The sequence below is a fragment of the Bufo bufo genome, chromosome 10 (genome assembly GCF_905171765.1).
Source record: "Bufo bufo chromosome 10, aBufBuf1.1, whole genome shotgun sequence".
In the NCBI taxonomy this organism is placed as follows: Eukaryota; Metazoa; Chordata; class Amphibia; order Anura; family Bufonidae; genus Bufo; species Bufo bufo.
The window spans coordinates 117,942,264-117,969,687 of record NC_053398.1 but is presented as its reverse complement, the minus strand read 5'-3'; positions in this window follow the sequence as shown (position 1 = coordinate 117,969,687).

Here is a 27,424-nt window from a genome sequence, read left to right as displayed (position 1 = left end):
TTGAAAGTCAATGGGAGACGGATCTGTTTTCTATTGTGCCAGATTGTGTCAGAGAAAAAGGATCCGTCCCCATTGACTTACATTGTGTGCCAGGACAAATCCGTTTGGTTCAGTTTCGTCAAGCGGACGGCAAAACGCTGCAGGCAGCGTTTTGGTGTCAGGCTCCAGAGCGGAATGGAGACTGATCGGAGGCAAACTGATGCCTTCTGAGCGGATCCTTTTCCATTCAGAATGCATTAAGGCAAAACTGATCCGTTTTGGACCGCTTGTGAGAGCCTATGACGGATCTCACAAACGGAAAGCCAAAACACCAGTGTGAAAGTAGCCTTAGGTCCATTAAATACAGACCAACCACTGATGACCCCCATGTGCTGTCGGTGGTCTTCCCAGACCCATAGACAGCTATGGGTGCGTTTGGTCTGCATCATTGCTGTTTGTTTTCTACTGACCCACGGTCCAGGATGTGTAACTAATGTAAGCCTGCAAGGGGGTGTAGCGTACGGTTCTGGACATTCACGGAGGCACAGATGACATAAAGTTCACGTCACTTTTATTTAGGGTCCGATTTCAGGAGGTTTACATCAACACATGCTTTTTAGTGGAACCCAGGATTTCCAGTATTGCAGTCACAAATCACAAAACAAAATCCTTCCCGTCTGGGACTAACTAATAACACAAAGAGTTTGTCTCACCTAGGCTACAGTTGTTAGGCTGACGTTTACACAGCAGGTAGTTTGCTCACTGGTCCTCGGTATTCACAGCACCATGTGCTGTCCTTGCAGGCCTTCTCCTAAGTGAGCCACAGCACTCTGTATATAGAAACCTAACGAGGTTAACTGCCTTAAGGTGTTTCAGAGCATACCAACAAACTGGCCTGGAAGGAAGGGAACGGTTGCTCCCCCTGCCAACCTTAACAACCGTTCCGCATAATCTAGGCCCCACGTATTTCCATAAAGAATCCTGCCTAAACAACTAAGTTTGTTCAGGCCACAGCACTCCCTGGATTACACTTACTTCACCCAGGTGAGAAATCTGGGTGAAATATACCTTCCTTCCACCAGTATTCCACCTGCATGACCACATATCGCCCCCCTCTTCTCCAGACCGGAGGACTGGGTACCTGTGCCCCAAATGCAATGCACCCTTGACAATGCATCTGCATTTGTCTGTAGTTTCCCTGGCCTATGTTCCAACACAAAATAAAAATTTTGGAGAGACAGGAACCACCTTGTGACTCTGGCATTTCTCTCCCGGTTTTGTTTCATCCATGTTAGAGGTGCATGGTCCGAGAGCAACTTAAACTTCCTCCCTAACAAATAATATTTAAGGGATTCCAGTGCCCATTTGACCGCTAAACATTCCCTTTCAACTATTGCATAGTTTTTCTCTGCTGGGGTCAGTTTCCTACTTAAATACATAACAGGGTGCTCTTCCCCATTTAGCTCTTGGGACAGCACCGCCCCTAATCCTGAGTCAGAAGCATCCGTCTGAACTAAGAACTCTTTTGTAAAGTCTGGGGTCACCAGTACCGGCTGTTGACAAAGGCTAGTCTTCAATGTCTGGAATGACATTTCGGCTTGGGGGCACCACTTTATCATTACGGACTTTCCACCCTTAGTTAGGTCTGTTAGGGGGGCTGCAATGGACGCAAAATTTTTCACAAACCTCCAGTAGTACCCGGCGATGCCTAAGAATGCCCTGACCTGTTTCTTTGTCAGAGGTCGGGGCCAGTTTTGAATGGCTGCCACCTTATTCAATTGGAGCTTAATCAATCTCCGGCCAATAATGTATCCCAGGTACCTGGCTTCCTCTAATCCCAAGGCACATTTCTCGGGGTTGATGGTTAGCCCTGTGTCACTTATAGAGTCCAGAACTTTTTGCACCTCTGAAAAGTAGCTGGAGCCCTGTGTAACCCAAACGACATTACCACATACTGAAATAAACCCTCTGGGGTTAGGAATGCTGTTTTCTCTTTCGCCTCTGGTGTTAATGGGATCTGCCAATAACCTTTGGTAAGGTCTAAGGTGGTAATGAATCTAGCCCTCCCTAGATTTTCAATTAGTTCATCCACCCTAGGCATGGGGTATGCATCGAATTTTGAAATTTCAATAAGTTTCCTAAAGTCATTACAAAACCTCCAGGTCTCATTGGGTTTTGGGATTAAGACAATAGGACTGGCCCACTCACTCCTAGATTCTTCTATCAATCCCAACTCCAATATTCTCTTTACCTCCTCTGACACAGCCTTCCTACGGGCTTCCGGTATACGGTAAGGTTTTAAGTTTATGATCTTACTGGGTTCAGTGATAATCTGATGGCTAATCAGATGGGTTCGTCCTGGTAGATCAGAAAATTTCTCCCGATTGTGTTGCAAAGACTCTTTTGCCTCTTGTTGTTTCCCTGACAGGGTCTCACCTATTTTCCCAGGAGGAATGGGGTGGGATTCCTTCTCTATTTTTTTAGGAACTTCTGCCAATAGGGACTCCCTATCTTTCCAGGGTTTAAGAAGGTTAATATGATACACCTGGAAAGGCTTTCTTTTCCCCGGCTGATGTATCTGATAGTTAACGTCACTTATTTTTTCCAATACCTTGCCATTTGGCGAGAAACCTACTTTCCACTGTGGGAACTAATACTAAGACCCTATCCCCAGGGTTGAAACTCCTAATCCTTGCAGAGCGATTATACACCCTACTTTGGGAGGCTTGGGCCTTCTGCAAACCCTCCTTCACTAAGGGCATTACCGTCTCAATACGCTCTTGCATATGGGTTATATGCTCAATAACACTTTTGAAAGGGGTAGTCTCGGTTTCCCACGTTTCTTTGGCTATGTCAAGAAGTCCCCGGGGATGTCGGCCATAAACTAACTCAAATGGGGAAAACCCTGTGGAGGCTTGGGGTACCTCCCGGATTGCGAACATGAGGTAGGGTAGTAGGCAATCCCAATCTCGGCCATCCCTCTCTACCGCTTTCTTCAACATCTGTTTTAGCGTCTTGTTAAATCTTTCGACTAAGCCATCAGTCTGTGGGTGATACAACGAAGTGCGTCATTGCGTAATTTTGAAGAGCTTGCACATATCCTTCATAACCCCAGACATAAAGGGAGTTCCCTGATCGGTAAGGATCTCCTTGGGGACTCCAGTCCTAGAGAACATAAAAAATAACTCTCTGGCAATGGTTTTTGAGGCAGTGTTTCTTAGGGGGACAGCTTCCGGATAACGAGTGGCATAGTCAACCACGACTAAAATATATTGATGTCCCCTAGCAGATTTTATTATCGGCTCTACGAGATCCATAGCGATTCTCTCGAATGGAATTTCGATAATCGGTAGCGGTACCAGGGGACTCCTAAAATGAGACACGGGTGCACTCAATTGGCACATGGGACAGGAGTCACAATAATCTTTTACTTCTCTATAGAGCCCAGGCAAAAAAAAACGCCAGAGAATTCTCTCCTGGGTTTTTTCTGTCCCCAAAGGCCCCGCCATAGCATGACTGTGAGCTAGGTCTAAGACTATGCGTCAGTAGGATCGAGGCACCAAGAGCTGTTCAAAACCTCTCCGTTACTCTGGGTAACTCGGTAAAAAAGATTATTATTCACGGCAAAATGGGGAAATTGTCGATCAGCCTCTGGTTCCTGAGGTACGTCATTGATGACCTTAACACCTTCTCGGGCATGTACAAGGGTGGGATCCCTTAAATGCTCAGTGCCAAAATTTTCACTACATACTCTTAAGTTAGACAATAGTGGCTCAGAGGAGGAGGCTTCCTCATCTCCCGCCAGTACCTGTAAATGAAAACTATTCTCCTCAGGCTCTTTTGGCAACAATTCCAGTTCAACCTCGGACAATTCTTCTACAAACGACTGCTCTGCAGCTCTAAGGGGTTGGCCCCTCCCCCACAATTGCCAGAAGTAGGGAAAGTTACGCCCGAGGATGCCATTATGCATGAGGTTCTCCACCACACCTACATTATGGTCAATACAGCCAGAGGTAGTTTCAAAAGTCACCATGGCCACGGGATATGCCTTAACATCCCCGTGGATACACAGCACACTCAGGGATTCTCCCTGGACTTTGTCTCTGGTTACATAAGAGGCATGCACCAAAGTTACGAGACTTCCTGAGTCTAGTAGTGCAGTTGCAGGTTGACTATTAAACAGTATGCTGCAGAACTGGGGTTGAAGTTTCACCTCCGGGGAAGCCACACAGACCAATTCAGCAAACAAGGACATCCGCCGGCCGGCCTCGCACTCCATTGGTTCGGAAGTGAGGGGACAATTAGCGACCACGGTAAGGTCCTGGTTTCGGAGAAGCAAATCGGGGCACGCTTGGGGAAAATCGCTGGGGACTCTCCAGTGCCATTTTTCCTGCTTCCCCCGTTGGTGACTGTCTTCTAGCCGCTGTAGATTTGGGACGGTCACTCCTGGAAGGAGCACAGGGGAAGGCATTATCCCGAATATAGTCTTCCGTGGTGAGATACCAATCAACTAGGTTCACCAGCTCATCCAGTTCTTTGGGGTCACCCAGCGCTATAATGACCTAGGTAATACAGTCGTAAATCGATCCATTACAACCCGTTCAGTTATTTGGGCTGCTGTGCTCATTTCAGGTTCCAGCCACTTTTTCGTAAGGTGAACCAGGTCGAACATTTGGGACCGAGAAGGTTTGGTTACATCAAAGCGCCAGGTATGCACGCGCCGGGCCCCGACAGCAGGGGTTACTCCTAGCCGTGCCAGGATTTCCGCTCGTAGCTTAGTATAGTCCCAGACCTCCTGTTGGCCAAGGTCATGGTATGCCTTCTGGGGCTCCCCTGATAGGAAAGGTGCCAAGACATCGACCCAATCAGCCACCGGAAGGTGTTCCTGCTCTGCTGTGTGCTAAAAAATAGTTAGATATGTCTCAATATCATCCTCCGGGGTTAGCGACTGCCCAATTTTCCTGGGATTTCGGGGAGATGTTGGAGCGGTCTGGGAAACAACCGGCAGGGCTTTTGTAAGGGCGGCCATTTGTTCTGACAAAAGGCGGTTCGTCTACTGTTGGCATAGGTTCGCCTCAGCCTGCGCTTTAACAAACTGGGTTATGGCCGCTTCCATATTAGCGCTTGACTCCTGCAGGCCGATAGCGGGCTTTACCCACGACATCCACTGGAGCAAAAAGTTCTTGCAGAGAACAAATGACGAGAGGGGAATTTTTTTTAGTGTGCCGTTGCCGTTAGCAACCATTTGCACGCATCCTCCACCAATTGTAAGCCTGCAAAGGGGGGGTAACGTACAGTTCTGGACATTCACGGAGGTACAGATGACATAAAGTTCACGTCACTTTTATTTAGGGTCCGATTTCAGGAGGTTTACATCAACACATGCTTTTTAGTGTAACCCAGGATATCCAGTATTGCAGTAACAAATCACAAAACAAAATCCTTCCCGTCTGGGACTAACTAATCACACAAAGAGTTTGTCTCACCTAGGCTACAGTTGTTAGGCTGACGTTTACACAGCAGGTAGTTTGCTCACTGGTCCTCGGTATTCACAGCACCATGTGCTGTCCTTGCAGGCCTACTCCTAAGTGAGCCACAGAACTCTGTATATAGTAACCTAATGAGGTTAACTGCCTTAAGGTGTTTCAGAGCATACCAACAAACTGGCCTGGAAGGAAGGGAACGGTTGCTCCCCCTGCCAACCTTAACCGTTCCGCATAATCTAGGCCCCACGTATTTCCAGAAAGAATCCTGCCTAAACAACTAAGTTTGTTCAGGCCACAGCACTCCCTGGATTACACTTACTTCACCCAGGTGAGAAATCTGGGTGAAATATACCTTCCTTCCACCAGTATTCCACCTGCATGACCACACTAAACACACTAAAATCAATAGATACGTGTACTGTGGGTGGAGAACATGGACAGCACACGCTCAATGACATGTGAAGAAATGAGCTGTTACCCAAAGTGTTGGCCGCAGTGCTCCAGTGAGCCCTAGAACAACTCGTTGATATTTCAGAACCCTGTCCCACATTTACTAAAAATGATTGCACCCTTATCTTTGTTCTATTAAATGTGCCCAAATTTAGCACAGTTTGGAGCATTTTTGTAGATTTCCTAGTTTTCTACAGCACCTAGCTCACAAAAGGGCAGTGCTTAGTGGAGAAGGGGAGTGGTTTTGTGGAAAAGGGTGTGGCCTAAGAAATACTGTTTTTCACCTAAATTCCTTCACAAAGCGAGTGAATTAATAAGTGTTGTACAGTTAGACAAAAGTATCGAAAATTATCAGACCTCCTCCGATCAGCAATTAATGGCCTACCCCGAGGATAAGCCTTCACTTAATAAAAGATGGACAACCCCTTTAAGGTTTTCCTCCTGAGATGAAATCACTGCCCTTCCAGATGCTCTAGCACATTATGAATCTGATAGATTGTCTACCATTTGCCCACCTGCAAAAAATTGCTAACACCTTCTTTTTGGAGGTAACAAATGAAGACTGCTTTAGAGATTTATTAGAGACAGTCTCTTTCACTAGATAAACTATTTTCTTTTATACTTTTAAACCGCTTTGCACACTGGGTAGATTTTGCCTTGGCTGCCCGCCCTAATATGTTTACTCACAGAGGACGCCTGGTGCCAAGCACAATATTGTTAGTGAAGCTGCTGGCCAGAAATGTGGAAAAACTGGTGCTAATAAAAATGAGTAGCAAATTAGTTTATAGCTGCTTTATCAACCCCATCTACATTAGATGAAGCCAATGTTGAATGTTCTTCTTTCTCTGAGTTGCTTACTTGGATTCTGTTAGAAATGTACTTCAAGAATTGGTGACTTTCTGCCAAACCAGATCTTTAGACATGACTTGCATCCTTTTATATACCATAGAGGCCAACTTTCAAAGAATAGAAAGAGGGAGATCTCTGAGGATGCAGATACAGTTGAAATGGAGAACTGCAGGAGGGTTTCTTTTATAGTGCCCAAAGTCTGTGACCGTCCTGCTTGATCCAGGCAGGATATGAGGTGTGATATAGGCCATGCCTCCATGAGTACTGCACTTGAACTGTACTGAAACACATTGATGGTTATGTCTTTATGAATGGTTGTAAGTTACAAAATGCAGACACTCTCCAACAGAACCCTTCAGCAGAACCCGGGCCCTTTCAGCAGACCCCAAGTTCCTTCAACTACTCTCAGCACCCTTTGACAGACCCCAGGTCCCTTACACAGACCCAAGGTTCCTTCAACAGGTCCCAGGCCCCATTCAACAGGTCCCAGGAACCTTCAACAGATCCCAGCACCCTTTAACAGACTCTAGCCACCTTATGTAGAACCTAGCAGATCCCAGCTAACCTTCATGGATTCCAGCAGACCTCAGGCCCCTTCAACGGGTCTAAATACTCTTCAACAGTTCCCAGCACACTTCAAAACACCCAAGCACCTTTCAACAAATTCTAGCCATGTTATGTAGACCCTATCAGACCCCAGCTACCTTTTACAGATCCCAGCATACCTCAGGCCCCTTCAACGCGTCTAAGCACCCTTTATTTGTCACCAACACCATTCAATAGACCCAAGGCCCCTTCAACAGGTCCCGGCACTCTTCAAAAGACTCCTGCAACCTTCAGTAGACCCTATCAGACTTCTACTACCTTTAACAGATTCCAGCAGACTCTAGAACTTGCGTCGTATATATCAAAAAAACGCAGCACTCACTTGTCTTCAATTATGCAGGATTTATTCCCCAACACAATGCGACGTTTCAACCGACATGGTCTGTCTCAAGCAACAAATAATGTGAACAAAACCAGGTATATATACACACCCTCCCAGTAGGTCACATGACCAAATTAAATATGTAAATGATAAATAAATTATGTTAATTACCTATATCACACCAGCCTGTGGTCTGATCATTTACACCTGAATATACTTGCCACCACCCTGTTACATATATTACAAACAGTGTCGTTCCCATAGGTATGATTATAAAGCCAAAAAGAAGTCCTTACTTATAAAAACTTTGATGGAAATCTGGTGGGCACATCTTAAAGGGGACCTTTCTCATCGTTCTGCTAAAACAAAAAAATATTCTTAATATATCTAAATTAAATAGCATGAACTCCATTAAATCAGTGATTATAATTCCAGGATTGAGCAATGGTCTCCTCACTATAAATAACAAATTAGGTATCAGGTCCATTGATTAAAAAAAAACATGTTTATGGGCTTAATCAACCCTACAGAAGGAACGTACCCCCCTTTTAAAAAAAAAAAAAGTTTATATGGGGGTCGTCTTCTAGATCAATACACTTTTGTCACTATTGGGGAACACACTCCCCCAGGTTGTGTGGGAGAGGTATACCCCGCAGGACATTATGCATCCAATAGGTTGGGGGCGCATCCCCCATTTCTGTGGGAGTGTCGCCCCCACCCATAACACAAACAATTGACTTACCCAATAGGATAAAGGGGTCATCTGTTCCCAGATTCTCCATTTTTTTTAATCTCTATTGGGGTCGTCCCATTCATGTCAGCCCTTTATTCATCTGTGGAAAATCTGGACCCTACAATATTAACATTAACTTAGAGGAGGCCATTTATCAAGAGGCAAACATACGGAAAAGATGGTAGATGCCATGCTGTGAAGATCACAAATTTCCAGTTAATCTAAGTCACTGGTGGATCCCCCTTGACCTCGAACTATTCAGTCATGCAGGCATATAATAACCACGGTCTATGGTATCAATAGGTATACGTTACATTAATGTTCCTAATATAGTAGTCGCACTGTGTGAACTATCCAGAGGTGGAAGTCCCCTCTCCGATTGTGCCCCCAGTCTCCACCATTGGTGTAGATACCTATAAAAAATTTAAAGAATGTATAAACAAATGTATTCATTCATAAATCACAACCACAGATGGTTGGGTACATCACTTCTATAAAACATATTAAGTGCTAGGATTATGAATAATAGTCCTATCACAATGAGGAGGAAAACATGATTCTGTCCAGTTCAGTATAGTGAGCCTACCTTGGACTCCCTGTTAAGGCCTTTAGGTTCAAGTGTGTAATTGACTGTATGGTAATGATTCTTTCATGAATTTGGGATGGTCACTTTTAAACAAAAGCATATTGTTCCTATCTGTGGGTTTTACAAATAGGTCCGTCCGTAGAGTCCCCTCAACACCATAAACCATAGTGTCTAGGAATTGTAATCCTGTCTGCGAATGGACTAACGTAAATTGTAATTCATCATGTACGGAATTGACGTACTGTCTGAACTCAAAGAGTCCCTCCAGTGTTCCTGTCCATATGAAAAAAATGTCATCTATATACCTCATCCAGCCCCTCACAGATGTGAAGTGGCTGGATGGGTATATAAAGGTCTCCTTGAACTTACTCATGTAAATATTTGCATAAGTTGGGGCCACATTAGACCCCATTGCAGTCCCCCGTTGCTGGACATAGAATGAATCTTCAAATAAGAAATAATTGCAGGTAAGTACTATCTCTAATAGGGAAAGTATGAATTGTGCCTGCTCTTTCTCAACCTTATCCCTATGAAGGGCCCATTCAACAGCTTCTATACCCTTCACATGGTTAATGCTCGTATATAGGTTTACAACATCAAAAGAAACCAAATACTGTCCCTCCTCATATTGTAGTGTTTGTAGTTTCTTGAGGAAGTCAGTGGTGTCCCTCACATATGACCTGGCTGACATGGCATAACTCCTCAGATACTTATCAAGAAAGGTAGCTGGTGGCGAGAAGACTGAGTTAATTCCTGATACTATTGGGCGTCCGGGGGGGTTTTCAAGGCTTTTGTGTATCTTCGGTAGTATATACAATATGGGTGTAACAGGTTGTTCAATCAATAGAAACCGATGTAGTTTCTCGTCAATCAAATCAGTGGCAAAAGCATTGTCAGCAAGTAATTTCAACCTACGCATAATGGCAAACGTAGGGTCAGAATCTACTGGTCTGTATACATCTACGTCACTCAGTTGTCTCAGAATTTCTGCTATATATTTTGCAGTGTCCATTATAACTATTGCCCCACCCTTACCCGCTTTTTTAATAGTGATGTCTTTCCTACTGCAGAGTGTCTTTAATGCCCTAGTCTCCCCCTGGCCCATGTTCCTTTTAATGTCTAGTGTGTTAGTTTGTAGCCTCATCTCTTCCACACCTTTCTTTACAAGATCTATATAAGTGTTGATAGCATCTTTATACACTGGAGGTTGGAAGTCACTTTGTAAGTGTAGTCCCATATCCGTCAGTTTTAACATCTTAGAGTCACTAGCCTCCTGTGTAGTGCTAGATGTGGTTACTGCAGCTGAATCTCCAAAGAAAACCTTCAACTTAATGCGCCTAAAGAATTTATGAAGATCAATCTCACAATTAAACCAATTGATATCTGTGGTCGGGCAAAAAGAAAGTCCCTTTTCTAACAAAGATAGTTCATCATTGGACAAGTCAATAGATGATATATTTACCACCAATGTTGATTCCTCTCTTTCTATTTTCGTTGGCCTTGCCTCTCCTGTTGTCTCGGAGTCACTTGTAATTCTCTGTTGTCCAATGGCGGTTTCTTTGACTGTGTCATCCTTGTAATATCGTGTCTTGCCCCTGTGGTGCTTACGTCCTCCTCTCCTTGTCGTTCTTTGCTTCCTTGGGTCACATTCTGTTCTAAAAAACGCTGCTCCTCACTCATTTCCCCAGAAGATTCTGCATCCGTATTATAGGCTTTCCTTCCACGGCGTTTTGCGAATCTCTGTCGTCCCTGCATCTTCTTTCTCTGTCCCCCTTCCATTGTTTTTTTTTATATATATATCGCCTTTTAAGTAGTCGTCTTGGTCACAGAACCATTTCTGTCTTTTAGAGGCCTCACTATTCGTGCGATAGGCTTTAAGGTCTTTGTTCGATTGTTCTTTGATTATAGTAAAATCCTGAGTTGTCATCATGGATATCAGCTACAGTTCCAATCCCTCTATCCTTTTCTTACTCTCCATTAATTCTTTTTGAAGATATTCCATGTTTAATAATATGATGTCCATGGAGTAGCGGTTTGAGATCTGCTCAAATTTAGTACAAAATTCCAAGTTCTTTGGTAACAGGATAGGTCTCAAGTGTGTTCTTAAACCTCTCGGTATCCGCTCAGCCATATAGTATTCTCTCAAGGTGGAAAGATGTAGTTCAAGGTTGATATATTGTTTGATCTCCATTTCCCATTTCCTTTTTATTAAGTCCTTAGTGGGTTTATTCAAAAAAGAGCCATCACCCACCGCGCCGTCCAGAATGCGTGTCACCCCCTCACTGGAATATACTGATTTGCTTGGTGAATCTATTATAGACACCCATTTCAGGCCAGAAAACTTTAGAGTAAGTTCAGAGTTTAGAGTAACACTGGAGGGACTTTTTGAGTTCAGACAGTACGTCAATTCCGTACATGATGAATTACTATTTACGTTAGTCCATTCGCAGACAGGATTACAATTCCTAGACACTATGGTTTATGGTGTTGAGGTTACTCTACGGACTGACCTATTTGTAAAACCCACAGACAGGAACAATATGCTTTTGTTTAAAAGTGACCATCCCAAATTCATAAAAGAATCATTACCATACAGTCAATTACTCAGGGTAAAACGGATAGTATCAGAAGAAGAGAAATTAGAGGCCAGATTGGAGGAAATGTGCAATAAGTTCAATCAAAGAGGTTATCCAAAAGCTATGGTACAGAAACGCAAACATAGGGTGAGTAACTCAAAACTAGAGTATTTACTCAATGATAATAGACCCAGAAAAGAGAATAGAAGGATTCCCTTTGTCTCAACCTATACAGCACAAAGTAAACGAATAGCACAGGTCCTCAAAAATAATTGGCACATTCTGACACAAACATTTCTGGATATTGAAGAATTCCGCAATACCCCCCTCCTTTCATATAGAAGGTTACAAAATTTAGGGGACAGATTGATACATGCAGATATAAAACATTCTGACATACCCAGGATTAAAAAGAAAGGCTGTTTTCCCTGTTTGAGCTGCTGTAATTGCAATAGCATGTTAAAGGGCAGTAGCTTTACACACCCTAGAACAGGTAAAAAATATCAGATAAGGGGTTATTATACGTGTAGATCAGAATATGTAATCTACACACTACAATGTCCCTGTGGGTTATTATATGTGGGAGAGACAACACAGGAACTCAGAAATAGAGTTAATCAACATCGCTAAGAAATACGGAAATTACTCTCTGGAGAGAGACAGGTGGACATCTCAAGAAATTAACAACCAGTACCGTAACATTTTCTGAAATATAGGCATAATGTTTCCCAACTTCGATTTCGAGTGATCGATGGGGTACCTTTTTAAAGGAGAGGAGGTGATAGAGAAAGACTATTGAAAAGATTGGAATTAAGGTGGATTTTTGAATTACAAACACTTGAACCTAACAGGGAGTCCAAGGTAGGCTCACTATACTGAACTGGACAGAATCATGTTTTCCTCCTCATTGTGATAGGACTATTATACATAATCCTAGCACTGAATATGTTTTATAGAAGTGATGTACCCAACCATTTGTGGTTGTGATTTATGAATGAATACATTTGTTTATACATTCTTTTAATTTTTTATAGGTATCTACACCAATGGTGGAGACTGGGGGCACAATCGGAGAGGGGACTTCCACCTCTGGATAGTTCACACAGCGCGACTACTATATTAGGAACATTAATGTAACGTATACCTATTGATACCTCTGACTATGGTTATTATATGCCTGCATGACTGAATGGTTCAAGGTCAAAGGGGATCCACCAGTGACTTTTAACTGGAAATTTGTGATCTTCACAGCATGGCCTCTACCATCTTTTCCGTATGTTTGCCTCTTGATAAATGGCCTCCTCTAAGTTAATGTTAATATTGTAGGGTCTAGATTGTCCACAGACGAACAAAGGGCTGACATGAATGGGACGACCCCAATAGAGATTTAATAAAAAGGGAGAATCTGGGAACGGATGACCCCTTTATCCTATCGGGTAAGTCAATTGTTTGTGTTATGGCTGGGGGCGAGTATTCCGCGCGGATGCGATGCGTGAGGTGAACGCATTGCACCCGCACTGAATACCGACCCATTCATTTCTATGGGGCTGTTCACATGAGCGGTGATTTTCACGCATCACTTGTGCGTTGCGTGAAAATCGCAGCATGCTCTATATTCTGCGTTTTTCACGCAACGCAGGCCCCATAGAAGTGAATGGGGCTGCGTGAAAATCGCAAGCATCCGCAAGCAAGTGCGGATGCTGTGCGATTTTCACGCACGGTTGCTAGGAGACGATTGGGATGGAGACCCGATCATTATTATTTTCCCTTATAACATGGTTATAAGGGAAAATAATAGCATTCTGAATACAGAATGCATAGTAAAACAGCGCTGGAGGGGTTAAAAAAATAAATAAATAATTTAACTCACCTTAGTCCACTTGATCGCGGCCCGGCATCTCCTTCTGTCTCCTTTGCTGAACAGGACCTGTGGTGAGCATTAATTACAGGTAAAAGACCTTTGGTGACGTCACTCCGGTCATTACATGATCCATCACATGATCTTTTACCATGGTGACGGATCATGTGATGACCAGAGTGACGTCACCAAAGGTCCTTTACCTGTAATTAATGCTCACCACAGGTCCTGTTCAGCAAAGGAGACAGAAGGAGATGCCGGGCCGCGATCAAGTGGACTAAGGTGAGTTAAATTATTATTTATTTATTTTTAACCCCTCCAGCGCTAATTTACTATGCATTCTGTATTCAGAATGCTATTATTTTCCCTTATAACCATGTTATAAGGGAAAATAATACAATCTACAGAACACCGATCCCAAGCCCGAACTTCTGTGAAGAAGTTCGGGTTTGGGTACCAAACATGCAGGATTTTTCTCACGCGAGTGCAAAACGCATTACAATGTTTTGCACTCGCGCGGAAAAATCGCGGGTGTTCCCGCAACGCACCCGCACATTTTTCCCGCAACGCCCGTGTGAACCCAGCCTTAGAGCGTTATCATAGCAGAGCAAGGAGAATGTCAGCGCAAGGAACTTAGACATACACCCGATGCGCATGCGCACTAACCACAAAGGAACGCCAGGATGAGCGCGTCCTCTGAGTGCTCACACGTGTCTTGAGCGCATGCGCACTTCCAACAGAGAGACGCCAAGATGCGCGCGCTTTTTTGTTTTAGCAGAACAATGAGGAAGGTCCCCTCTAAGATGTGCCCAACAGATTTCCATCAACGTTTTTATAAGTAGGCACTTCTTTTTGGCTTTATAATCATACCTATGGGAACGACACTGTTTGTAATATATGTAACAGGGTGGTGGCAAGTATATTCAGGTGTAAATGATCAGACCACAGGCTGGTGTGATATAGGTAATTAACATAATTGTTTTTTAATTTACATATTTAATTTGGTCATGTGACCTACTGGGAGGGTGTGTATATATACCTGGTTTTGTTCACATTATTTGTTGCTTGAAAAAGACCATGTCGGTCGAAACGTCGCATTGTGTTGGTGAATAAATCCTGTATAATTGAAGACAAGTGAGTGCTGCGGTTTTTTGATATATATACGACGCATTGAAGGGGGATCTTCAGACTGGCTCCCAACACTGCCGGCACCACCACCAGAAAGGTTCAATTTCTGCTATAAATTTTTCTTTTTTCTAAGACTCTAGAACTTGTCAGCAATCTCAAGCAAACCAAGTGTTTGAAGACACAAGCACAGCTAACCCATCATCTGCTGAACGTCTCTGGCTCTTCATCCAGAATGGACCCTCCCCATCCACTCACCACCATAGCCACTTGACTCTTCTAACTGATTGCAATATAGACTCCTCCATGTGGATAATATAGAATAGGATTGTCTTTGAAAATCTGTGGTGGATCTGCAGCAACATGTAGATTTTCACTTCTCTACATTGAAAGGTCAGTTTCCTGTCCGGAAAATTCTGTAGCATGTAGGTGAGATGTGCTGCTACTGTATTCTTTTGTGGACAGTGCGTATCTTCCATGGAGGCACACAACTGCTATGAGGTGAAAGGGCAGCGGAGTAACCAGATATCATAGGTCCCCATAGTAAAACTTAATAAAGGGAGTCTGTGACCAGAAAATTCACGGGTAAACCAGGCACAATGCCTTGTTCATTTTCACTTTCACTATCCGTTGCTTCATTCTAGGAAAAAAATACTTTCAATCCACATGCAAATGAGCAGTTAAGTGCATTGGGGGTGGTCCCAAGCTACTCTGTGCACCCTTGCTCCTTCTGCTTCCTCTTCCAGACCCTCCCTCTACTTCTTGATTGACAGGACCAGGTTCTTGCGTAGTCATCTTGCCTGGTCCTGAGAAGGAGAGGCCGGCAGGGGAAGCAGGAGGAGCAAGGGTGCAAAAAGTGGCACTTAACTGTGCATTTGCATATTGATCAAAAGCACTTTTTCTCCAGAGTGAAGCAACTGATCAATAAGCGAAAGGTATCATTACATCCAGCTGCCCTAGCCCTACAAGGCACTGTAGGTTCATCAGTGAATTTCCTGACAGACTCCCTTTAAATAAAAGAAATTTAACTCTACCTCACCCACTTTCCTGGAATAGTCTAAAAAGTACTACAAGTTTATAAATATGGCGTTCATTCTGAATGTGCGTAAGTGTGAATAAATCGCACTTACAGACACACGGGAATCTCCTGTGATGTTCAGAAGCAGTGTAGAAGCAGTTCTTTTATCAGGCTCATGATCAGCTAGCTCTGACACGCCCCCACATCCTCTCAAACATCTTTTGTATTTCTGCTACCAGAAACGGATCTTGCCTGACAATAGGCAGTAGACTGGAAATTAAGGTGGAAGTGAGACCCCTAGTGGCCATGGCATTACTGTTTTTTTTTTTAGGTGGATGCAGGCAGATTTTTTTAATGAAGTGATTCATTTGGTAGTTACACCATTCTCTATCAATTGAAATTGTGTGAAAGTACAGTGACTATTTAAAGTGTATGTCCACCTTTTTTTTTATATCCAAACAGTTTCACAATTCTGTGCAGAATTCTATACATCCTTGCAAATGCATTTTTAGTTTTTTTTCTAGTTTTGTTGGGCTGCATGAAGTATTTAAAACTTTTTAAATCTGGTTGTCCCATTAAAATATTCTACAGTTTTCAAACCAGCACTTGGATCTGAATATGTTTGCAACTGCAAGTAATTAAAAAGGTATTATAGCCACTTATGCCTTGAAAAGTATTTTTACCCCTTGAAATTATCCACATTTTTCATGTTACACCTACAAACTTAAAGGGGTTTTCCAAGATTTTGATACTGATGACCTATTCTCAGGGCCTCTCCTCAGGACAGGTCATCAGTATCTGATCAATAGGGGTCCAACACCAGGGATCCCCGACGATCAATTGTTCGAGATGGTACTGGTGCTCCTGTGAGCTCCACAGCCTTCTCTGCTCACCAAGCACAGTGCCGTACATTGTATAGCGGCTGTGCTTGGTATGTCGCTCAGCCCCATAGAAGTGAATGGGGCTAACTCTGCTTTAAACTTCTCCACAACTTTATCCCTGACCTGTCTGGTGTGTTCCTGGTCTTCATAATGTTGTTTGATCACTAATATTCTCTAACAAACCTCTGAGGCCTTCACAGAACAGCTGTAGCTATACTGACAATAAATTATACACAGGTGGACTCTATTTACTAACTAGGTGACTTCTGAAGGCTAGTGGTCACATTGAATTTTATTAAGGGGTATCAGAGGACAGGGGGCTGAAAACAAATGCATGTTACACTTTTCAGATTTTTATTTATTAAAAATTTTGAAAACCATGTATCATTTTCTTTTCACTTCATCATATCAACATGCTTATTAGGCTGCCCTCGCTCCTAATGTTTTTGAGGGTTAGCTCAGCAGCAGAGCCTCACCCCTAATGTTTTAGAGGGTCACCAGCAGGCCCTCGCCCATAATGTTTTAGATGGTCAGCTCAGCAGCAGACCTTCACCCCTAATTTTTTAGATGGTCAGATCAGCAGCAGGCACTCGCCCCTAATGTTTTAGATGGTCAGATCAGCAGCAGACCCTCACCCCTAATGTTTTAGAAGGTCAGATCAGCAGCAGACCCTCACCCCTAATGTTTTAGATGATCAGATCAACAGCAGACCCTCAACCCTAATGTTTTAGAAGGTCAGATCAACAGCAGACACTCATCCCTAATTATTTAGATGGTCAGATCAGCAGCAGGCCCTCGCCCCTAATGTTTTAGATGGTCAGCTGAACAGCAGACCCTCGCCCCTAATGTTTTAGAAGGTCAGATCAGCAGGAGACCCTCACCCCTAATGTTTTAGAAGGTCAGATCAGCAGGAGACCCTCACCCCTAATGTTTTTGAGGGTCAGATCAGCAGCAGACCTAATGTTTTAGATTGTCAGATCATCAGCAGCCCCTCGCCCCTAATGTTTTTGAGGGTCACCAGCAGGCCATCCATCATAATTTTCAAGGGTGTGTATGATGCCCTCCTTTATGTGTAATAAAGGGTATATTGGAGTGCCGGTTCCTTGTAATTTTTGGCAGCCCTTTCACTAAATATGCAGGAAAGAATGTTTCCTAACAATTTTTCCTCTAAAATCGGTTTTATCTTCGGTTTTAGGGTTATTATACTCAGTTTGTAAAAGTTGCGTACTACTTGGACAACATCGTTCCCAGCAGCGACCTGGGAGTCCAAGATGCATCCAGACATCCTCCCAATGCTGTTCCCGAACCATTTCAGTGGTGTTTCCATCAATTTCTGACCTTTTCCTATGAACCAGACACCCTCCCCTCTTTAGAGCAGGGGGTGCCTGGTTTTATAGCTCTAGTTCTCCCATTGACTTCCAGGGACTATTTAAAGTGTATGTCCACCTTTTTTTAAATATTCAAACTGTTTCACAATTCTGCGCAGAATTCTATACATCCTTGCAAATACATTTTTAGTTTTTGTTTCTAGTTTTGTTGGGCTGCATGAAGTATTTAAAACTTTTTAAAACTGGTTGTCCCATTAAAATATTCTACAGTTTTCAAACCAGCACTTGGATCTGAATATGTTTGCAACCGCAAGTAATTAAAAAGGTATTATTGCCACTTATGCCTTAAAAAGTATTTTTACCCCTTGAAATTATCCACATTTTTCATGTTACACCTACAAACTTAAAGGGGTTTTCCAAGATTTTGATACTGATGACCTATTCTCAGGACAGGTCATCAGTATTTGATCAATAAGGGGTCCAACACCAGGGATCCCCGACGATCAATTGTTCGAGATGGTACTGGTGCTCCTGTGAGCTCCACAGCCTTCTCTGCTCACCAAGCACAGCACCATACATTGTATAGCGGCTGTGCTTGGTATGGCGCTCAGCCCCATAGAAGTGAATAGGGCTAACTCTGCTTTACGTATGAGCACGTATGGGGTGTTACCGTGTTCGGCGGATAATGGGGAACAAAATGTGGGGTGCATTTTGTCCTGTTACTAGTGTTGATCGAGCTCGGGTGCTCGAGTAGAACACTTTGGGATGCTCAGGTGCTCGGCAGAGCACCCGAGCACAATGGAAGTCAATGGGAGAACCCGCGCATTAAACCAGGCACCCCCTGCTCTAAAGAGGGGAGGGTGTCTGGTTCATAGGAAAAGGTCAGAAATTGGTGGAAACACCACTGAAATGTACCAATAGTACCAATCAAACCGTCACCTCGTCCCGCAAAAAATGATACCCTATTTAAGACAATCGCCAAAAAAAAAGCTATGGCTCTCAGACTATAAAGACACTAAAACATCATTTATTATGGGTTTCAAAATGCTATTATTGTGTAAAACTTAAATAAATAAGAAAAAGTATACATATTAGGTATTGCCACGTCCGTAACGATCTTCTCTATAAAACTATCACATGACCTAACTCCTCAGATGAACGCTGTAAAAATAAATAAATGAAAACTGTTCCAAAACAGCCAATTTTTGGGTCACCTTGCCCCATAAAGTGTAATAATGAACGATCAAAAAATCCTATGTACCCAAAAATGGTACCAATAAAAACCTCAACACTTTCTGCAAAAAACGAGCCCCTGCACAAGACGATCGGCACAAAAATAAAAAACATATGGCGTTCAGAAAACCAATCCGGCACAATCTACCTTCCAAAAACCGTATGGCATTCCTTTCCTTCTGCGCCCTGCCGTGTGCCTGTACAGAAGTTTACGACCACATGTGGGGTGTTTCTGTAAACCGCGGAATCAGGGTAATAAATATTGAGTTTTGTTAACTGGCTGTTAACTGTCAAGGTGTCAATGTGTTAAAGAAAAAAAAATTATAAAATGGAAAATCTGCCAAAAAAGTGAAATTTAGAAATTTCATCTCCATTTTCCTTTAATTCTTGTGGAACGCCTAAAGGGTTAACAAAGTTTTTAAAATCAGTTTTGAGTAACTTGAGGGGTGTAGTTTCTACAATGGGGTCATTTATGGGGGTTTCCACTATGTAAGCTCCACAAAGTGACTTCAGACCTGAACTGGTCCTTAAAAAGTGGGTTTTGGAAATTTTCTTAAAAATTGTAAGAATGGCTTCTAAACTTCTAAGCCTTCTAACGTCCTAAAAAAATAAAATGACATTTCCAAAATGATGCAAACATAAAGTAGACATATGGGGAATGTTAAGTAATAAATATTTTATTAGGTATGACTTTCTGTTTTAGAAGCAGAGAAATTGAAATTTGGAAAATTGTGAATTTTTCCAAATTTTTGGTAAATTTGGGATTTTTTCATAAATAAAGGTGAAATATATTGACTCAAATATATGACTATCATGAAGTACAATATGTCACGAGAAAACAATCTCAGAATGGCGTGGATAAGTAAAAGTGTTCCAAAGCTATTACCACACGCATGTCAGATTTGTAAATTTTGACCTGGACACTGGGGCATCAATGACCCTTGGTCATGAAAGGGTTAAGGTGATATTAAGGCTGTGTCCTTAAGGAATTAAGGGGTTGAAGAGGCTTTCTTAAACTGTCCGAAAGTGTTAGAAAATGTCCCAGAAAGTGAATATTATTTTGTGTAATTACCTTTTACAATACATACAGTACCCCCTTCTTCCCCCACCGAACAGTAGAGATTTTGGGAGGGATCCAGAGTAGACCTAATGGCAGTGGAGAGGCTGTTTACTACAAGCCATAAGCCTTCTATGTACCACACCCCGCTGCCCCATCTCTGCTGCAGAATCATTTAGCCCTTGTTTTGCGCTACCCCGCTCCCCGCTCTCGGGATTGTTGTGGGTCCCTGTGGATAGGGGATAACCTGTCAATACCGGAATCCCTCTTTAAGTACTCTTGTCAAAGTAATATTTGGAGCTTGTAATAACTACAGGAAAACTGTGCAAGTTATTTGTAGAAGACGCGAGTTTTGTTAAAGTTTCCCATAAACAGTGAGCAATAGTTTCACTTCTAACCCCTTATTTGACTGTAAAATTAGATAAAAGATGAGTAAACCAAAGAGGAAGCATTTCCTTTGAATTCTTGTAATTAAATATAATAGAATGCAGAAGAACAGACAAAACACTGTCGATCTTGCATTTGCAACCATTCCAACTACTGCAATGCATCTAAAATAAAACAAGAAGCAACTCAGCAAATAGAATAAAGATATGACAAAATGTAATCAATATATAAATCCCAGAGAACCCTTTTACCTTATGCTATCTGTAGTGTTACATAGGACTGCAAAAATACCCAGGAGCCATTGTCTACTAAACTGAAAAATTTAGGAGACAAATTAAATTTTTAGTTGCCAAATTTAAAATACATATTTTTTTTTATTTTTTGGGGGGGGGGGGAAAGTGCATCTTATAAAGCGATAAATACAGTAAATTATAATAAAAAAAGAATTGGAGAAGATGAGACGCAGCTCACAGTAGTGAGCCAGCTCTACATATAATAGAATACAGCACCACATACCTCTTACTTCCTGTGAAATCTCCTGTCATGTAGACCTTCTCTTTCCTCTTCTCCTCCGTTTGCCCTAGAACGCCATGACTAATTCTTTCAGCCGCATCTCGTCTCTACAGAGTTTGTTACAAAGACACGTTAGATTTCTCATAATTGGGGTCATTTATCAAACTGGTGTAAAGTACAACTGGCTTAGTTGCCTATAGCAACCAATCAGATTCCACCTTTCATTTTCAAAAGGAGCTGTCTTAAATTAAAAGTGGAATCTGGTTGCTATGGGCAACTAAGCCAGTTCTACATTACACCAGTTTGATAAATAACCCCCAAATGTCCTTATAGTGTCTACAGCAATTATATTGTCCCCTAGAGTGGCCCCAGTAATAATAACATCCTATATTGGTAATAATGCCTGTATAATGTCCCTGAAAAATAATGTCCCCTAATATGTCCTTGTAATAGAAATGCCCCTATAGTTCCTACCCAATAGCAACATTGGATATATGGATACACCTTAATAAAATGGGAATGGTTGGTGATATTAACTTTCTGTTTGTGGCACATTAGTATATGTGAGGGGGAAAACTTTTCAAGATGGGTGGTGACCATGGCGGCCATTTTGAAGTCGGCCATTTTGAATCCAACTTTTGTTTTTTCAATAGGAAGAGGGTCATGTGACACATCAAACTTATTGGGAATTTCACACGAAAAACAATGGTGTGCTTGGTTTTAACGTAACTTTATTCTTTCATGAGTTATTTACAAGTTTCTCTTTGTTTACAGCCATTGACATGTCGCCGAGGTTAACACGTAAGGAGGGGATAGAAATTGTGTTGATGTCTGGTGAACACAGTAACCGGGTCATTGCAGCAGATTTCAATGCAAGACACCCTACGAGACCACCCATCTCCCATGCTACAGTTAGCAAACTGCTTGCTAAGTTTCGTGAAACTGGTTCAGTGTTGGATTTGCCAAAATGTGGACGCATGAAATCTGTCTCTAATGAAGAAACATCAGTGGCTGTCCTAGCTTCATTCAGCAAAAGCCCACAGTGTAGCACTCACCGCATGTCACTGGAGAGTGGCGTTAGTCGAACATCCCTTCGGCGGATGTTAGTTACTCACAAATGGCACCTTTACAAACTCCAGCTACTGCAGCATCTCAACGAGGATGACCCCAATCGGCGCACTGAATTTGCAGAATGGGCAAAACAAAAATTGGAACAGGACCCTCAGTTTACGCAGAAGATTTTGTTCAGTGATGAGGCAAACTTTTATGTGAATGGTGAAGTTAACAAACAAAACCACCGCTATTGGTCTGACACTACCCCACATTGGATAGATCCCTCCAAGACTGTTGGAACAAAAAAATTGATGGTATGGTGTGGTATATGGGGTACAAAGATAGTGGGGCCATTCTTCATCAATGGAAACCTCAAGGCCACTGGATATGCGAGCAGGTCCGAGCATTCCTAGATGAACAGTTTCCTGGAAAGTGGATTGGTCGTCGTGGGCCAGTTGAATGGCCCCCAAGGTCTTCCGACCTGACCCCCTTAGACTTTTATCTTTGGGGTCATCTGAAGGCAATTGTCTATGCTGTGAAGATACGAGATGTGCAGCACCTGAAACTACGGATACTGGAAGCCTGTGCTAGCATTTCTCCTGCGGTGATGCTATCAGTGTGTGAAGAGTGGGAGAAGAGGGTTGCATTGACAATCCAACACAATGGGCAGCACATTGAACACATTTTATAAGTGGTCAGAAACTTGTAAATAACTCATGAAAGAATAAAGTTACGTTAAAACCAAGCGCACCATTGTTTTTCTTGGGAAATTCCCAATAAGTTTGATGTGTCACATGACCCTCTTCCTATTGAAAAAACAAAAGTTGAATTCAAAATGGCCAACTTCAAAATGGCCGCCATGGTCACCACCCATCTTGAAAAGTTTCCCCCCTCACATATACTAATGTGCCACAAACAGGAAGTTAATATCACCAACCATTCCCATTTTATTAAGGTGTATCCATATAAATAGCCCACCCTGTAGTTTTCCCCACACTGCCCCCACAGTATTAATTTCTCCACACTTCCCCCACAGTATAAATTTCTCCACACTTCCCCCACAGTATTAATTCCCCCCCACGGTAGTAATTTCCCCCCACACTGCCCCCACAGTATTAATTGTCCCCCACACTGCCCCCACAGTATTAATTTCCCCCACGTAGTAGTTTACTCCCCATGTAGTAGTTTGCCCCCTACTGTCCCTTGAGTAATATTCTCCTGTGCCCCCCAGTAATCTCCCCCAAAGTTGGCACACGAAAAAAAATAATAATAAAAGCTAATACTTACCAGTGTCCCAGTCGGCGCTCACTCGTAGATGATAGGCAGGTGCGCTGCGCACACAAGTCAGTGTGCTGTGTCCGGGCACAGGCGCGCGATGACGTTATCACGCCCGCCTGCGCCAGAATTTTACTACCGCATAGGCTTCAGGCCTACTAGGCCTGAAGCCTATAGTGGTGATCAAGGGACAGGGAACCATGCGCTTCCGTGCCCCGCCGTAGTTTGTGGGCGTTTGGGTCGGCGCTGGGCCCCCCAGCGATGCCAGGCCCGGGGCTACAGACCCAAACACCCCAATTATAATCTGCCACTGGCTCTTCAGCAGACTTATGTGTCTCCATGCTTACAGATAGTGCTGAGTGAATCAAAGTAAATGAAGTGGAATTCGATCCGAATTCCAGGAAAAATTTGACTCGCCACGAATCTGAATTTCTTGACACTTCGTGGTAACGATTTGATTGCGGAGAGACCATCGCAGCCATCTTGGTTAAAGAAATGCGGTAATTCTCAGACACTGGCGTGTGACGTCATCACACTGGGCGGTCGTGGTTACATCGCCAGTTATGATGTCACCGCGCCCCGCCCGTCATCACGTCAACATGCGCATTTTCTTCAATCAAGATGGCTGCGACGGCCTCTCCACGATCAAATAGATAAGGTGATTATGTATATATATTTTTTAACCCCTGATTAACCTCTTGATAGGCTGAATGGGACTCTCTGATGCTGCAATCAGCGTTGAACACGGCATATGAGGGGGTTAAAAGACGAGGGCTGCTTACCATTGCCCGTCATTGCGCCCGCTCCATACAATGGAATGCGATTCTTTACAAACGAATCGAATTTCTTCTTGAAATTCGGCGAATCAACTTTTTGAAAACTACTTACAGACTAAAAACAAACCCTGGGCTGTCTGATCTTGCCGTTGCGTATTATTCTGCCCCCTTCCTCTGCTAAACTACAGACAATACAATGTGGACAGAAGGAATCCGGAACCTCATTGACAATAACATATATAATACAGAGCATAAAACAACTTTAAAGGGCTTCTGTCACCCCACAAAAGTTTTTTTTTTTTTTTTGGGATAGTTACATTCCTTATAGCGCGATATAGGAGAATATAATCTTATCACTTACTTTCATGCGGCCGTTTCTTTAGAAAACAAAGTTTTATAATATGTAAATCCGGTCTCTACCAGCAAGTAGGGCGGCTACTTGCTGGTAGCTGCAGCAGAAAACCGCCCCCTCGCCATGTTGATTGACAGGGCCAGCCGGGATCTCCTCCTCCGGCCGGCCCTGTCAGTATTTCAAAAATCGCGCGCCTCTGTTCATTCGGCGCAGGCGCTCTGAGATGAGGAGGCTCGTCTCCTTAGAACTCCCTCAGTGCGCCTGCGCCGATGACATCACCGAAAGAGAAGACGTCATCGGCGCAGGCGCACTGAGGGAGTTCTGAGGAGACGAGCCTCCTCATCTCAGAGCGCCTGCGCCGAATGAACAGAGGCACGCGATTTTTGAAATACTGACAGGGCTGGCCGGAGGAGGAGATCACGGCTGGCCCTGTCAATCAACACGGCGAGGGGGCGGTTTTCTGCTGCAGCTACCAGCAAGTAGCCGCCCTACTTGCTGGTAGAGACCGGATTTACATATTATAAAACTTCGTTTTCTAAAGAAACGGCCGCATGAAAGTAAGTGATAAGATTATATTCTCCTATATCGCGCTATAAGGAATGTAACTATCCAAAAAAAAAAAAAGAGTTTTGTGGGGTGACAGAAGCCCTTTAAGGATAAAAAAAACATACAGTCATCTATGAAGAAAATATCAGCAATACGTTTCCAAAAGGAAGAAAGGTTATTGAGTGATAATTGCTGTGGATGCCAAAACATTCACTGATGTCATAAAATGGAGTAAAGGTGAAGAATTAAGTGGCCAATAAAAGAAGCATTTCTCTTACTAATCATATCCTGTTTTAGTGTACTTCTCTTTTAAAGGGATTCTGTCACCAGGTTTGACCCCTGTCAGCTAAACATATGCTGATGTTCAGGGAGTCTTCACGATTCTTAATGTGGGCTTATAAATGTCATCTGTGGGCTTATTTAGCTAAAAAACAGGTTTTACTAACCTGTCAGTCAAACAAATAAGGTGCCCAAGGGGATGTTAATGGGTGCAAGATGCCCGCCGTACCCACCGCCGTTCGTGCCCAGCGCCGCCTTTCCGGACTTCTGCGCCGCCTCCTAATCCTCTGTGCAGCCTCTCGCTCTCCCTCCCTCCCCCCTCCTTCTGCTGTAAGATCTCGCGCATACAGGGGTTGAGCGAAGTGCCGGCGCATGCGCACTTCGCTGTAAGAAGCCAAATGGAGAAGTCCACTAGGGCGCATCAGGCAGAGCCCTGTGCGCAAGCGCGAGATCTTACAGCAGAAGGAGGGGGGAGGGAGGGAGGGAGAGCGAGAGGCGGCACAGAGGATTTTGAGGCGGTGCAGAAGTCCGGAAAGGCGGTGCTGGGCACGAACGGCGGTGGGTGCGGCGGGCATCTTGCACCCATTAACATCCCCTTGGGCACCTTATTTGTTTGACTGACAGGTTAGTAAAATTAGTGACAAAAGAAAAATATATTTGCCATTCAGCGGTGCAGTTATATGTTCTAAAGCCTTTTGTGGAGTGTATAAGTGGAAAAAAGAGAAATATATTTGCCGTTCAGCGGTGCAGTTATATGTTCTAAAGCCCATTTTGTTGTGTATTGGTGGCAAAACAAAAATATATTTTCTGTTCAGCAGTGCAGTTATATGTTCTAAAGCCCTTTTTTGCATGTACTGTATAAGTGGCACAAAAAAATGTATTTGCCGTTGTGTTGTGAAGTGAGAAAATTACAACTCCTTTTGGCGTGTATTAGTGGAAAAAACAAAGGGCTTATTAGCCGTTGTGTGTTGAAGTGAGAAAATTGCAGACTTCTTTGGGGTGTTTTAATTTCCTTTTTATTTATTTATCTGATCTAACAGTATGTCAGAGAAGTGCCAGGCCCTGTACAGGGGAGTGGCAGAGGCCTAAATGTTTCTGGCGCAGGCACAGATCGCAGCAGAGTAAGGGGGCGTGGCAGCAGGAGTCGCAGCCAGAGGCCTGAGCTCCCAGTTTCATCTAGCGGTCGTGTTTTGACCAGCAACCCAGCGGTTCTTGAATGGTTGACTCTGTTATCTCTGTTTTGGATCCACTCCTGTTTTTTTTGGCATTAGCAATACTGATGGGTTACTGACCAAATGCTGACCGAGTGAAGGCGTATGCTCAACAGACAGGATCCGTTTTTTGGGGGTTATTGTTCTGACGGATCAGAGGAAGGGCAAAATAATCAGTGACGTCAACACAAACTTACTGCTAACACGCTCTCCACTCTGTCGGGGGGCTCTACTTGTATAAGCGTTTAATAGAACAGGTTCTGTAGAAATCTATGTGGAATCAGCTGCCGACGGTGTAAAAGGAGTGTGCTTCTTCTTGATGCTAACATCGACCTGTAAGGCTGAGTTCATAGTTATTTGGTCAGTTTTGGCCCCGTGACTGCCCAAATAAGTGAAGTGTGCAGTGATTCTTAGAGTGACGCCTGTCATCTGCATGTCATATGGACTCACAGTATTATTTCACTACCACAGCAGACACCCTATGCGTGTTACTGCAAGGCACAGTGTTCTTCTCCAATATAAAGGCTCTCTGCAGCCGTTTTTTAACACGATTCGCAGCGAATAAATTCGGATCAAATAAAAATTTTCCGAAACCGGTCGAACCAGTTGAATTGAATTTTTGAGAAATTCACTCATCTCTAGTCACAGCCCTATAAAAGCCTTATCCCATGCAGTCTCCTCCATTGTCTTGTGAGCTGAGCATAGGGAGAGACGTGGCGAGCGATCATGCGCTAGGGACAGTGTTGCTGAAAACGACTGATAGAAGAATATTGTAGAGGGAAAGTGCAGGGAGCAAGCAGGGAGACTGCAGGGAGAAAGCAGGGAGAATGCAGGGAGAGTACAGAGAGAGTGCAGGGAGAATGCAGGGAGAGTAAAGAGAGAGTGCAGGGAGACTTATGCTGCGTCTGTTTTATTTATTCCTACATTTACTTATTACTACATCAT